The following is a 13,464-nucleotide window of genomic DNA, read 5'->3' on the forward strand; positions in this document are numbered from 1 at the left end:
CCTCTCTGTAGTGTCAGGATAATTGTTTGCCTGTTATAATTTGAGTATCTTTCCCGTAGCGTCATTACTGTTGAATTCCTGCCTAATTTGTGGGTAAATTGAAGTAAATTTCCTAGGGCTGTGCTTGCATACAATTGATTTTAGCCGGGAGAAGTCTGAGTATCCTAGAGTAGTGGGTCTTAGCTTAATTTGAGTTTTGATTGGTTTGATTTCATTTTCGGGGTTTGCGGGGCTGAATTCGGGAAAATGGGTTGAAATTAGGCACGTTGGGTTGTTTGGCGAGCTGGGTCGGGCAACCCGGGCAACCCGAACAACTCGTTGGTTCACCCAATGTCCCCTTCTCACCTTCTACTTCATGCTTTACTTGTATTTGAGCTCTGTAACTTTTGGCGAGAAGCTGAAGGTCGCCGAATGTACTCGGCGATCCGCCAAAAGATTTTTGAATAACCCTTTGTCCACACCCCTAATTTGTGTTGCACTATTACTTTCGGCTAGCTAACTTGCACTCAATGAATGTTGTCGGCGATCCACCGAAAGCGTCTTCCCATCGCCGACTTTCCAAAAAAAACTAGAGCCAATCATTTAGGTGAACCCAATCTAGCTCGCCAAATTGATTCGGCAATTCGCCGACTTGTTCAGCGAGTCGATCTGCAGCTACTTTTCGAAAAGTTAGTCGAAATAATTCTAGCATCTACCGGATGTTTTGCAGATATGGCTAGACCTAAAGTCGCAGGAAGACACATTCCACCCCGAAACAACGCTAAAGGGATTAAAATAAATGATGTTGCAGCTCCATCTAAAAGAAAAGCTACCAAACTTCCCATAACTGGTGGGAAAGGCAAGGGCAAAGAGAAGGCACCTGCATCACCGGAGGTCATCTTCAACAGAGATGACATCTACACCACTCACCTCACCAGTTCTAAAAGTAAGGGCGAGCTCCAGGAGACCAAGATTGCAGCTTCTGATGATGATGAGCTTGTAGCAGCGCAGAGGGCAGATCTATGATCTAAAAATATGAATGATCCATCTAGTATCAGGAACCCTCAACTTACCATTCCTCCTGTTCAAAAGTAGACTATAGTCCTACCACCTCATGTGCAGGGTCCTTTTCCCAAGTCAATGAACAGATTAAAGACTGAGGGAGTGAGGGCAATTCTTGAGGAAAAACGTATGTCCATAGATGGGATTATCGATAGGTACCCAGAAATAATGGATTGCCTGAAATCTCAAAAATTCAAAAACCGCATGGCCCGTATATTCTCTCCCTCTCTGTAGTGTCAGGATAATTGTTTGCCTGTTATAATTTGAGTATCTTTCCCGTAGCGTCATTACTGTTGAATTCCTGCCTAATTTGTGGGTAAATTGAAGTAAATTTCCTAGGGCTGTGCTTGCATACAATTGATTTTAGCCGGGAGAAGTCTGAGTATCCTAGAGTAGTGGGTCTTAGCTTAATTTGAGTTTTGATTGGTTTGATTTCATTTTCGGGGTTTGCGGGGCTGAATTCGGGAAAATGGGTTGAAATTAGGCACGTTGGGTTGTTTGACGAGCTGGGTCGGGCGACCCGAACAACTCGTCGGTTCACCCAATGTCCCCTTCTCGCCCTCTACTTCATGCTTTACTTGTATTTGAGCTCTGTAACTTTTGGCGAGAAGCTGAAGGTCGCCGAATGTACTCGGCGATCCGCCAAAAGATTTTTGAATAACCCTTTGTCCACACCCCTAATTTGTGTTGCACTATTACTTTCGGCTAGCTAACTTGCACTCAATGAATGTTGTCGGCGATCCACCGAAAGCGTCTTCCCATCGCCGACTTTCCAAAAAAAACTAGAGCCAATCATTTAGGTGAACCCAATCTAGCTCGCCAAATTGATTCGGCAATTCGCCGACTTGTTCAGCGAGTCGATCTGCAGCTACTTTTTGAGAAGTTAGTCGAAATAATTCTAGCATCTACCGGATGTTTTGCAGATATGGCTAGACCTAAAGTCGCAGGAAGACACATTCCACCCCGAAACAACGCTAAAGGGATTAAAATAAATGATGTTGCAGCTCCATCTAAAAGAAAAGCTACCAAACTTCCCATAACTGGTGGGAAAGGCAAGGGCAAAGAGAAGGCACCTGCATCACCGGAGGTCATCTTCAACAGAGATGACATCTACACCACTCACCTCACCAGTTCTAAAAGTAAGGGCGAGCTCCAGGAGACCAAGATTGCAGCTTCTGATGATGATGAGCTTGTAGCAGCGCAGAGGGCAGATCTATGATCTAAAAATATGAATGATCCATCTAGGATCAGGAACCCTCAACTTACCATTCCTCCCGTTCAAAAGTAGACTATAGTCCTAGCACCTCATGTGCAGGGTCCTTTTCCCAAGTCAATGAACAGATTAAAGACTGAGGGAGTGAGGGCAATTCTTGAGGAAAAACGTATGTCCATAGATGGGATTATCGATAGGTACCCAGAAATAATGGATTGCCTGAAATCTCAAAAATTCAAAAACCGCATGGCCCGTATATTCTCTGCCTCTCTGTAGTGTCAGGATAATTGTTTGCCTGTTATAATTTGAGTATCTTTCCCGTAGCGTCATTACTGTTGAATTCCTGCCTAATTTGTGGGTAAATTGAAGTAAATTTCCTAGGGCTGTGCTTGCATACAATTGATTTTAGCCGGTTGAAGTCTGAGTATCATAGAGTAGTGGGTCTTAGCTTAATTTGAGTTTCTCTTGGTTTGATTTCATTTTCGGGGTTTGCGGGGCTGAATTCGGGAAAATGGGTTGAAATTAGGCACGTTGGGTTGTTTGGCGAGCTGGGTCGGGCAACCCGGTCAACCAGAACAACTCGTTGGTGCACCCATTGTCCCCTTCTCGACTTCTACTTCATGCTTTACTTGTATTTGAGCTCTGTAACTTTTGGCGAGAAGCTGAAGGTCGCCGAATGTACTCGGCGATCCGCCAAAAGATTTTTGAATAACCCTCTGTCCACACCCCTAATTTGTGTTGCACTATTACTTTCGGCTAGCTAACTTGCACTCAATGAATGTTGTCGGCGATCCACCGAAAGCGTCTTCCCATCGCCGACTTTCCAAAAAAAACTAGAGCCAATCATTTAGGTGAACCCAATCTAGCTCGCCAAATTGATTCGGCAATTCGCCGACTTGTTCAGCGAGTCGATCTGCAGCTACTTTTTGAGAAGTTAGTCGAAATAATTCTAGCATCTACCGGATGTTTTGCAGATATGGCTAGACCTAGAGTTGCAGGAAGACACATGCCACCCCGAAACAACGCTAAATGGATTAAAATAAATGATGTTGCAGCTCCATCTAAAAGAAAAGCTACCAAACTTCCCATAACTGGTGGGAAAGGCAAGGGCAAAGAGAAGGCACCTGCATCACCGGAGGTCATCTTCAACAGAGATGACATCTACACCACTCACCTCACCAGTTCTAAAAGTAAGGGCGAGCTCCAGGAGACCAAGATTGCAGCTTCTGATGATGATGAGCTTGTAGCAGCGCAGAGGGCAGATCTATGATCTAAAAATATGAATGATCCATCTAGTATCAGGAACCCTCAACTTACCATTCCTCCTGTTCAAAAGTAGACTATAGTCCTACCACCTCATGTGCAGGGTCCTTTTCCCAAGTCAATGAACAGATTAAAGACTGAGGGAGTGAGGGCAATTCTTGAGGAAAAACGTATGTCCATAGATGGGATTATCGATAGGTACCCAGAAATAATGGATTGCCTGAAATCTCAAAAATTCAAAAACCGCATGGCCCGTATATTCTCTCCCTCTCTGTAGTGTCAGGATAATTGTTTGCCTGTTATAATTTGAGTATCTTTCCCGTAGCGTCAGGATAATTGTTTGCCTGTTATAATTTGAGTATCTTTCCCGTAGCGTCAGGATAATTGTTTGCCTGTTATAATTTGAGTATCTTTCCCGTAGCGTCAGGATAATTGTTTGCCTGTTATAATTTGAGTATCTTTCCCGTAGCGTCAGGATAATTGTTTGCCTGTTATAATTTGAGTATCTTTCCCGTAGCGTCATTACTGTTGAATTCCTGCCTAATTTGTGGGTAAATTGAAGTAAATTTCCTAGGGCTGTGCTTGCATACAATTGATTTTAGCCGGGAGAAGTCTGAGTATCCTAGAGTAGTGGGTCTTAGCTTAATTTGAGTTTTGATTGGTTTGATTTCATTTTCGGGGTTTGCGGGGCTGAATTCGGGAAAATGGGTTGAAATTAGGCACGTTGGGTTGTTTGACGAGCTGGGTCGGGCGACCCGAACAACTCGTCGGTTCACCCAATGTCCCCTTCTCGCCCTCTACTTCATGCTTTACTTGTATTTGAGCTCTGTAACTTTGTAGACTATAGTCCTAGCACCTCATGTGCAGGGTCCTTTTCCCAAGTCAATGAACAGATTAAAGACTGAGGGAGTGAGGACAATTCTTGAGGAGAAACGTATGTCCTTAGATGGGATTATCGATAGGTACCCAGAAATAATGGATTGCCTGAAATCTCAAAAATTCAAAAACCGCATGGCCCGTATATTCTCTACCTCTCTGTAGTGTCAGGATAATTGTTTGCCTGTTATAATTTGAGTATCTTTCCCGTAGCGTCATTACTGTTGAATTCCTGCCTAATTTGTGGGTAAATTGAAGTAAATTTCCTAGGGCTGTGCTTGCATACAATTGATTTTAGCCGGTTGAAGTCTGAGTATCATAGAGTAGTGGGTCTTAGCTTAATTTGAGTTTCTCTTGGTTTGATTTCATTTTCGGGGTTTGCGGGGCTGAATTCGGGAAAATGGGTTGAAATTAGGCACGTTGGGTTGTTTGACGAGCTGGGTCGGGCGACCCGAACAACTCGTCGGTTCACCCAATGTCCCCTTCTCGCCCTCTACTTCATGCTTTACTTGTATTTGAGCTCTGTAACTTTTGGCGAGAAGCTGAAGGTCGCCGAATATACTCGGCGATCCGCCAAAAGATTTTTGAATAACCCTGTGTCCACACCCCTAACTTGTGTTGCACTATTACTTTCGGCTAGCTAACTTGCACTCACTAAATGTTGTCTGCGATCCACCGAAAGGGTCTTCCCATCGCCGACTTTCTAAAAAAAACTAGAGCCAATCATTCGGGTGAACCCGATCTAGCTCGCCAAATTGATTCGGCAATTTGCCGACTAGTTCAGCGAGTCGATCTGCAGCTACTTTTTGAGAAGTTAGTCGAAATATTTCTAGCATCTACCTGATGTTTTGCAGATTTGGCTAGACCTAAAGTTGCAGGAAGACAAATGCCACCCCGAAACAACGCTAAAAGGATTAAAATAAATGATGTTGCAGCTCCATCCAAAAGAAAAGCTACCAAACTTCCCATAACTGGTGGGAAAGGCAAGGGCAAAGAGAAGGCACCTGCATCACCGGAGGTCATCTTCGACAGTGATGACATCTACACCACTCACCTCACCAGTTCTAAAAGTAATGGCGAGCTCCAGGAGCCCAAGATTGCAGCTTCTGATGATGATGAGCTTGTAGCAGTGCAGAGGGCAGAGCTATGATCTAAAAATATGAATGATCCATCTAGGATCAGGAACCCTCAACTTACCATTCCTCCCGTTCAAAAGTAGATTATAGTCCTAGCACCTCATGTGCAGGGTCCTTTTCCCAAGTCAATGAACAGATTAAAGACTGAGGGAGTGAGGACAATTCTTGAGGAGAAACGTATGTCCATAAATGGGATTATCGATAGGTACCCGGAGATAATGGATTGCCTGAAATCTCACAAATTCAAAAACCCCATGGCCCGTATATTCCATGTTAGGTTAGGGAATTCTATAGCACGTATAGCGCATTGATACCACAAGGAAAGAAGCCGATAGCTAACTTCAAGCCGGTTGACTACATGGTTGTTAGGGCCAAAAGGTAGAGTGTGATAGTGCTGCTATCAACACAGTCTTGGGCGTATCCACACATATTGATTATGTCTGCAAGCATATGATCAGAACAAAGAAGCTGGACAATATGAAGAAGTGGTTTGCCCCACTGATTTCATATGATACTCCGAAGTGGTTGGAGGCAGGGGCTCCAATAGAAAAGAAAGGCTTGAATGTAGTAGCGAGGTATTGGTTTGGTTTCATCAGCAGCACTATCATGCCCTCCCAAAACAAGTCTATTCTTTGCCTAGCCTAGGTTGTATCATTGATGGGACGAGGCTCAATTTGGGGATTGATTATAGCACAGGATATGGTCATGAGGGCCAAGCAGCGTCATACTTCCCTCTTCTTCCCGGTATTGATCACCGAGTTGTGCAGACAAGCTCGGGTACCTAGAGATGCTAAGAAGGATGTGGAAATAATCCCCACAACCTCCATTGATATCCGGAGGATCGAAGATGAATATCTTAAGAATCAGGCAGAGAAAATGTAAAAAGAAGCCCATGTGGACCTCTCCCTAGTTGTAGTCACAAACTCCATACATGCAGAAGCATTTTTACTTACTCCGACCCCTGGGCCTTCAAGTACATCTATTGTCACTTCTACTTTAGCCGATACTCCAGGTTCTTCTATTATTTCTACTTCCTAGACTGGTTGTTGTTGTTATCTCCCAGACTTCGATCACTCATGCATCATTACTTCGGATGGGACAACTCGCCCATTCTGTTGATCATCAGACTGCCAAACTAGAAACCTCCATTCCATACATGATTCAGACTGCCTTGACTGATGTTGTGACACCACTAAGAGCTACCATTGATGCCCTCGATGCTAGAATAGCGGTGTGTGAGCATGACCAAGGAGCCACAGGAGAGGTGACAACCTTAAAGGCCTCTGTAGCTGTGTTACGGGAGGATGTGGATCAGTTGAAATCTACCGATATGTCCATGGTCTTTGGAACAATGGAGATTCCAGATGTGCTCGAGATACCTCTAACTACCACTATAAATGAGGGTAGAATAGAGCAGACATCCGAGTCTGAGCCGGAGACTGATGAGGAGATGTTTGAGGAGACTGAGAGAGATGGAGATGAGGACCTGACTGAGACTAAAACAGCCATGATAGATGCGGTTGTGCAGGCTTCCCTAGCAAATACACCTTTTGTTGTCTCTAGTGGAGTTGGATCTTCTGAGGTGACTCTGGGAACTGATGCCCAAGTCCAGACTGCTGCACCAGGAACTAAGGCCCAGACAGATGGAGAGACTGCGTAGACAGGATCCCCTCTTTACCTCCCTCTCTGTCTTTCTTTATTTTAAATTTTGGATAATTTTGTTTGCATTTGAGGACAAATATTTTTTATTGTGATGGGGTGAGGCTCACCTTTGTGTGCTATTCATGACTGGTGTTTTATTTTATATTTCGTTCATTATGCTTACAATTGTGTTTTACACTGTTTTTAGCGGATGTTTGAGCTTGTGGCTCCTTTTGCTTTTATTGTAAGTGATTTTTGACCCTTCCAAATTTTTCTCCCACTCTTGTATGTACCCAAATGTGGTTGTTCTCTTGAAAATTTGAGTATCAGTTTTGATCAATATCAATGACTCAAATAGTGCTCATAATCGTACGAACATGAATGTGTGGCTACGATGATACCAAGTGAAGTTACATAGACAATATGTGAACTCTTTGCATCTCGTTGTGACTAGCCAATTATCAAATGGAGTCTCTTGTGATGAACGTTGTACACTAGCGAAAGTGTGGAGTCTTGTTTGACTTTGGTGTCAATGTCTTGTGTGATGAGCTTACTGTGAACATGTATGATAACACCTAGAATTTACCCCGTTGGTCCGGTCAACTAAGCAAGATTATCTCTTGATATGATTTAAGGAAACTTCGAAGAGTGTGAGCCAATTTGATGTATACCTCTTTTGTGGCTTACCTTGTGAGTGTGTGAACCTCTTTTGAACACCCCTTGATCCTTACCTTTCTTTGAAAGAAACTTGATGAAAACATGACCTTTCTTAAATCCACTACCTATAATCCTCTTGATTAGTGGTTGATTAAATAGCCAACTTAGGTCAAAAGCCTAAGTTGAGGGTGTGGTGAAAAGAGAAGGTAAGTCAAGAAGTGCAATAAAAGTCTCCTTTAACCCATGGTGTTGAAAAAAAAATGGAACCCCTCCATACAAAAAAAGGTCATGGAATAAAGTTATGAAAATAGAAAAGAATTGGGGTTTTCGAACAATCCATGGAAAGTGAATAATGGGATGACTTATGAGCACTAAATAAAATGATGAAAGAAGAGGAAAGGGAGTGTTGTGAACACCACATTTCATGAGGATAAAACTCATTGAGCCTAAATGACCATACATTCGCACTCATCCCCATTACAAGCCTTGAAAAGACCTTTTTGATCTTGAGTGAGCTGAAGAAAATGTTGATTGGAAAATATGGGCAAACCTACGGGTGAAATCATGCATTATGTTCATCTTTGTGAGTGTGAGCGTTGCATTTGATTCCGGAACTCTAAATGATTAAACCATTGTGTGTGAAAATGGAATCATTCTTTTGTCTGAGGGCATATGAATACCTTTGTTGAGCTTGAACTTGCATTTGAAGCAAGTATAGTGAGCTTGAGAATCTTTCATAATAGTGTGTCACAACTTGAGTCTTTAAGTATTCAATTGATCCTTGCATGAGTAAGTTGAGTCTTGTTGTGTAAATTCATGATTGAGTCTTGTGTAGCACTGTTTGAGACATCCTTTTTGAACTGTTGAACTTGAGATTTACTTAAGGACAAGCAAAAGTTTAAGTTGGGGGTGTTGATGAGTCCACAATATGGACACATTTAGGGCTATATTTTGATTGAATTAGTGTCCTCAAATGCATATTTTGTATCAATATATGATGTGAATCCTTAAGTTTCAGGTATTTGACTTAAGAGATAAAGCATGGACACTAACGAGCAATAAGGAACAAAGCGGCTGAAAGAAGGAAGAAAAGACGGCCTGAAGATCGCCTAATCCATTAGGTGATTCACCAAAAGGCCTCAAATCCTTCCTAATGCTCTAGTGTGCTGAGCCCTGAAGGAAAAGATCAAGTCTGCGAGGAAAGGGATCCGTCGGTGCATCGCCGAGTAGTTCCGCGAAGCAGTTCCCTATAGCCCAATGAATCAAAATGCGAAGATGCTAAAGGCAAAAGCTGAAAAGCGATGAACCAGACCAAAGGGCGGATTGCCGAGTGTATCGGCGATCCCGACTAACTGCGTCGAGTGGTCCTTCGCAGCAAAAAATTTTGAAAACTATAAATACTCATTGAATTATGTAGCTTGATATCAAGTTGTAGAGAATTATTACTGACTTAGAATATTTTCAGTTTTTAGTTCTTAGAGTTTTTGGGAGACATTCTTCTTGAGCTTGAAGGTTTTGAAGGTTTTCAACTCCAAGAAATTTGAAGTGGGTATCCAAGAATCTTCATCCTAGACGTGTTTAAAGACATTTTCTATCGTACCCACTTGATGGAAACAATTGTTGGTATTGATTTCTTTCTCTTTTTCATGTCTAGCTGAAAACCAATGTTTGGGGTGTGATTTTGTGAATATGGGTTAAATTTCCTGTTGGGTATTGCTTATTGTTAGTCTATTTGTTGTTTAAATATGATTTCGTTTAGTAGTTCTGTTTGAACTTAATAGGATTGTAGTGGCAAATACGATTTCGTCTTGGTGTTTTTGGCTTGCTCGAGAGAGAGGTTTTAAAACTAAGACTACTAAATCGATAGCCGGTGGTTATTGGGTCGTCATGGGTTTAGCTCGAGAGAGTGAATCTTAGACCTTCTCCCACACTTTCAGCTTGAGAGAGTGAATGGGCTTAGGCGGAGGCAGTGCCTAAATGTTGCAACTCGGTGTTCAAGAGAAACCGAGTTGATTCGGGGTAAGTTGCTCGAGAGAGAATTTACCCCACTAAGGTCTAGCCTAGTTACAAATATTCAGTGATTTACTATCAATAGCATTTACCCAATAGTATATTTTATCCCATATTCCTTTCACATCCCAAGAATCCTGTCTCCCTATCTCGTATCTTTATATTTTTCGCTATTTTTGTCATTAGTTGAATACAAAAACCCCCATTGATAATTGACATTCGTGTCACTATTATATTTAGTATGTTTTTATTCGTTAATGTTTATTGCTATGACTAAATAGAACTTGATTTTACTTTTCTATTAATTTTTTCAACCACTCCCTTCGGACTCGACCCCAACCCATTCGGTTGGGTTATATTACTGCACGCGATGATTGACACCTGAATTAGAAGTCGTGTCTTCGATTACGTCAAACATAAAGCTGCCATCCGATTGCCCCAACTGTGGGAAATGCAGTGTTTCACGTGAACAGCCGAATGTTGCAGTTGTTGCAAATGAAGGGTATCTTTGGAAAACTTGCTCATGAGGACCCTCATGACCACATCTGAAACTTCGTACATGTGTCTGGGCTATTTTCTTTCAAGAACATCACTCAGGAGTTTATCCAACTTCGTATGTATCCATTTTCTTTAATGGGGGAAACAACGAAGTAGTTGGTCGATTTTCCAAGGGAATCAATTACTTCTTGGGAGGAGCTTACTAATGCATTTTATGAAAGAGTTTTCCCTCCCTCGAAGATAGTCAAGTTGAGGGATAATATTCCGCACTTCAAGCAAGTAGATGACAAACCTATTCACGAAACATGGTTAAGGTTCCAAAAATTATTGCTCCAATGCCCAACTCACGGGCTACCAGACCACGTGTTGTTGCAATATTTTTACCAGAGCCTCGACATGGTCAACAGAGGTGTGACAGACCAGCTCATTCGAGGAAGAATCATGCAGCAACCGTTTGACATAGCATCTACCCTTCTTGATGAGATGACGAAAATCAATCGTGGCATACTAGAGAATATCAGGCGTGTCCTTTGAAATTTGGGTTGACAAAGGAACAAATGGAAAAGAACCAAGAGCGAGATGAAAACATGGCCAAAATGATGACCCAAATGGACCTATTGACAAAACATGTCATAGGAAGTGGTTGCAAGTTTGTGAATGCGGTCAGAATTAATAGTGGAGTAAATCATGATGAAGCACACTTTGAGGCGATGTACTATGAAGAAGGGCATTTCTTAACAAACCACTCAAGGGTTCTTGTCCGAACTATCCAAGGTCGAGCGAGAATCAAGGTTGGAACAGCGTGATGATAGTTGGAGAGGCTGAGATAGGGAATGACGTGATTGTGGTACAAATTGGAGGGAGAGGGATGGCGACAAGGATTTCTATGTGCCTCCCCATGAGGGTCAAAAGCCAAAAGAGCCAAGGGCTGATCCTAAAAATTTCCTCACCGAAGATATGTTTGCTCGTATTCTTAACAAAGTGGAACGATCAGACAAAATTCTAAAGGAAATGAAAGATAATGTCTCTTCTGTGAACCAAATGGTTACTTCACACAGTTTCTATTAAGCAGCTAAAAACACAGATGGGACAAATCTCGACTCTTTAAATCAAAGGCCAAAAGGAGGTTTACCAAGTGATACCATGGTTAATCCAAAGAATAAAGCTTGAAAATATGTCTTCGTCAGGCCACGACATTAAATAAGGCCCTTCTTGGGAGGCAACCCAAGTTTTAGTTTATTTTATTTGAATAACGGTTGTTGGATGTGACTATTGAAAATTTGAAGTTTGGGAGAAACGGGCTAATGGATGATCTCAGAACCCAATCGGCAAATCATCGAATGGTTCGGCGAGTTCAAAGTGGATAGCCCTTTTTTCAACCAAATGGTTAGAGTTCTGGTAACTTCGGTGAGAAAAGTTCCATTCAACGCGTCGTTGAATGGATCGGCGACATAGGTATCAACTGCCGACTGAGGTGCAAACTAAAGAGTCAAAAGGCTTCCGACCGTTTTAAATTCAAAACTCCTCTTTGTTTTCCATTTTGAGACTCTTGCATCCTCTCAACTCCATACTAGATCATAGTTTATGTTAAACTTTTGTGTGGGTGTCATTGCGGGATTGAAGTTATTTTCTTTGCGTGCTTTCACCTTTGCTCGAGTCGTTTATTTTTCTAATTCTAAGGTTGGTATACTGAATTTTCTTTAATTTCTTGCCATATTCTAAGGGTGTTGTCGTAATTGCTAAGATTTATCGTATATCTTTGTGTGCTTAATTTGATTTCGAATTTTGGCTTGTTAACAAAACCTGTTAGATATCATGTTTAGCCCACCGTATTTTGAATTCTGTGTTTAAATTGCTTAAAATTGTGGGTTTGTGGTTGCAGCATGTTGGGTTTGGTAAGGGTGAAGTCATAGTAACCCAAATCGCACTAAACAACTTTAATTTCCCCAATGATGGATTGAGTGATGTGGTTCTTAAAGGCAGAGGCATTCATTGATCGATTCTTGATAATTTGGGGGAAGTCGTAGAACCGCAAGGTTGGTAATGATATGGGCTAGGGGTGAATTGCATAGAATAGGGCTTGCATTTGGTTATCGTAGATTGTGCATTGAAAATTGGGGGTCGAGGTAAAAATCTAGCACGAGAGGCCATTCGGGCAGCTTAGTCGAGCTCGTCGAATGACTCGGTGATTCACCAATTGATCCCCTACATCGCCTTTTTTACCCTGAAATATAGCTATTGGATTCTATAACATTCGGCAATACGCATGTGTTATCCGACTTCACTCGGTGACTCAACGAATGCCTTCGTTATAGCTTATTTGCAGCCCTGATTGTTGAAATCATTTTGCGATATTTGACGAGCCACCTTATGCTCGCCGATCTAATTAGGCACGTCGCTGACCGACCCTGCACCTCACTGATTTGTGCTGATTTTCTTGAATTTTTGCTCTTTAATTATCGGTTACCCCTTTATGGTTCGCCGAAAGAGCTCGGCGACTCACCAAGTTGATCAACGAGTTTTCCTGCATATTTTCATTCTTGATACTTCCCTTACCCTTGGCAACCACATTTGTTTGATTTGTGTTGTTTTGCAGATATGGGTAGACCTAAGGTTCCTGGAAAGGGTTCACTACCTCGGACGAAAGCAAAAGTGGTGTTCATTTCTACGGAGGTTGCCCCTCCAAGATCAACGTGACCAAAACTTCCTCTGATGGGGGAAAGGTCACAGGCAAGGGAAAACAACCTGCAGAGCTGAGTTAAAGTAGTTCCGGCTCTGACAATATTGGTGTCTATTCCACTTACCTCACTACATATGAGTCTGACCGTGAGAAAGAGGTTGGGTCCAAAACTCCGGACTATGAGTCCGAGCCAGCGGATGATTAGACCCTTAAGCGGAGACGGGTTAAGTTGCACTCTAAAGCACCACATGATCCAGCAAGACTCCTAGCACTCCCAACACGTCGACCACCTCTAGTACAGGAAGCAGAGTAGGCACCCCAAGTGCCCCCATCCCAGACACCTCTGCCATGCTCGATAAACATACTTAAGGCTGCCGGTAGGAGAACTATTCCAAAAGAAAAGAGGTCGTCCACCGATGGGGTAGTAGATAGGTACCCAGTAGTGTGGG

This window comes from Solanum tuberosum, unplaced genomic scaffold (genome assembly GCF_000226075.1).
Source record: "Solanum tuberosum cultivar DM 1-3 516 R44 unplaced genomic scaffold, SolTub_3.0 scf00057, whole genome shotgun sequence".
Lineage (NCBI taxonomy): Eukaryota > Viridiplantae > Streptophyta > Magnoliopsida > Solanales > Solanaceae > Solanum > Solanum tuberosum.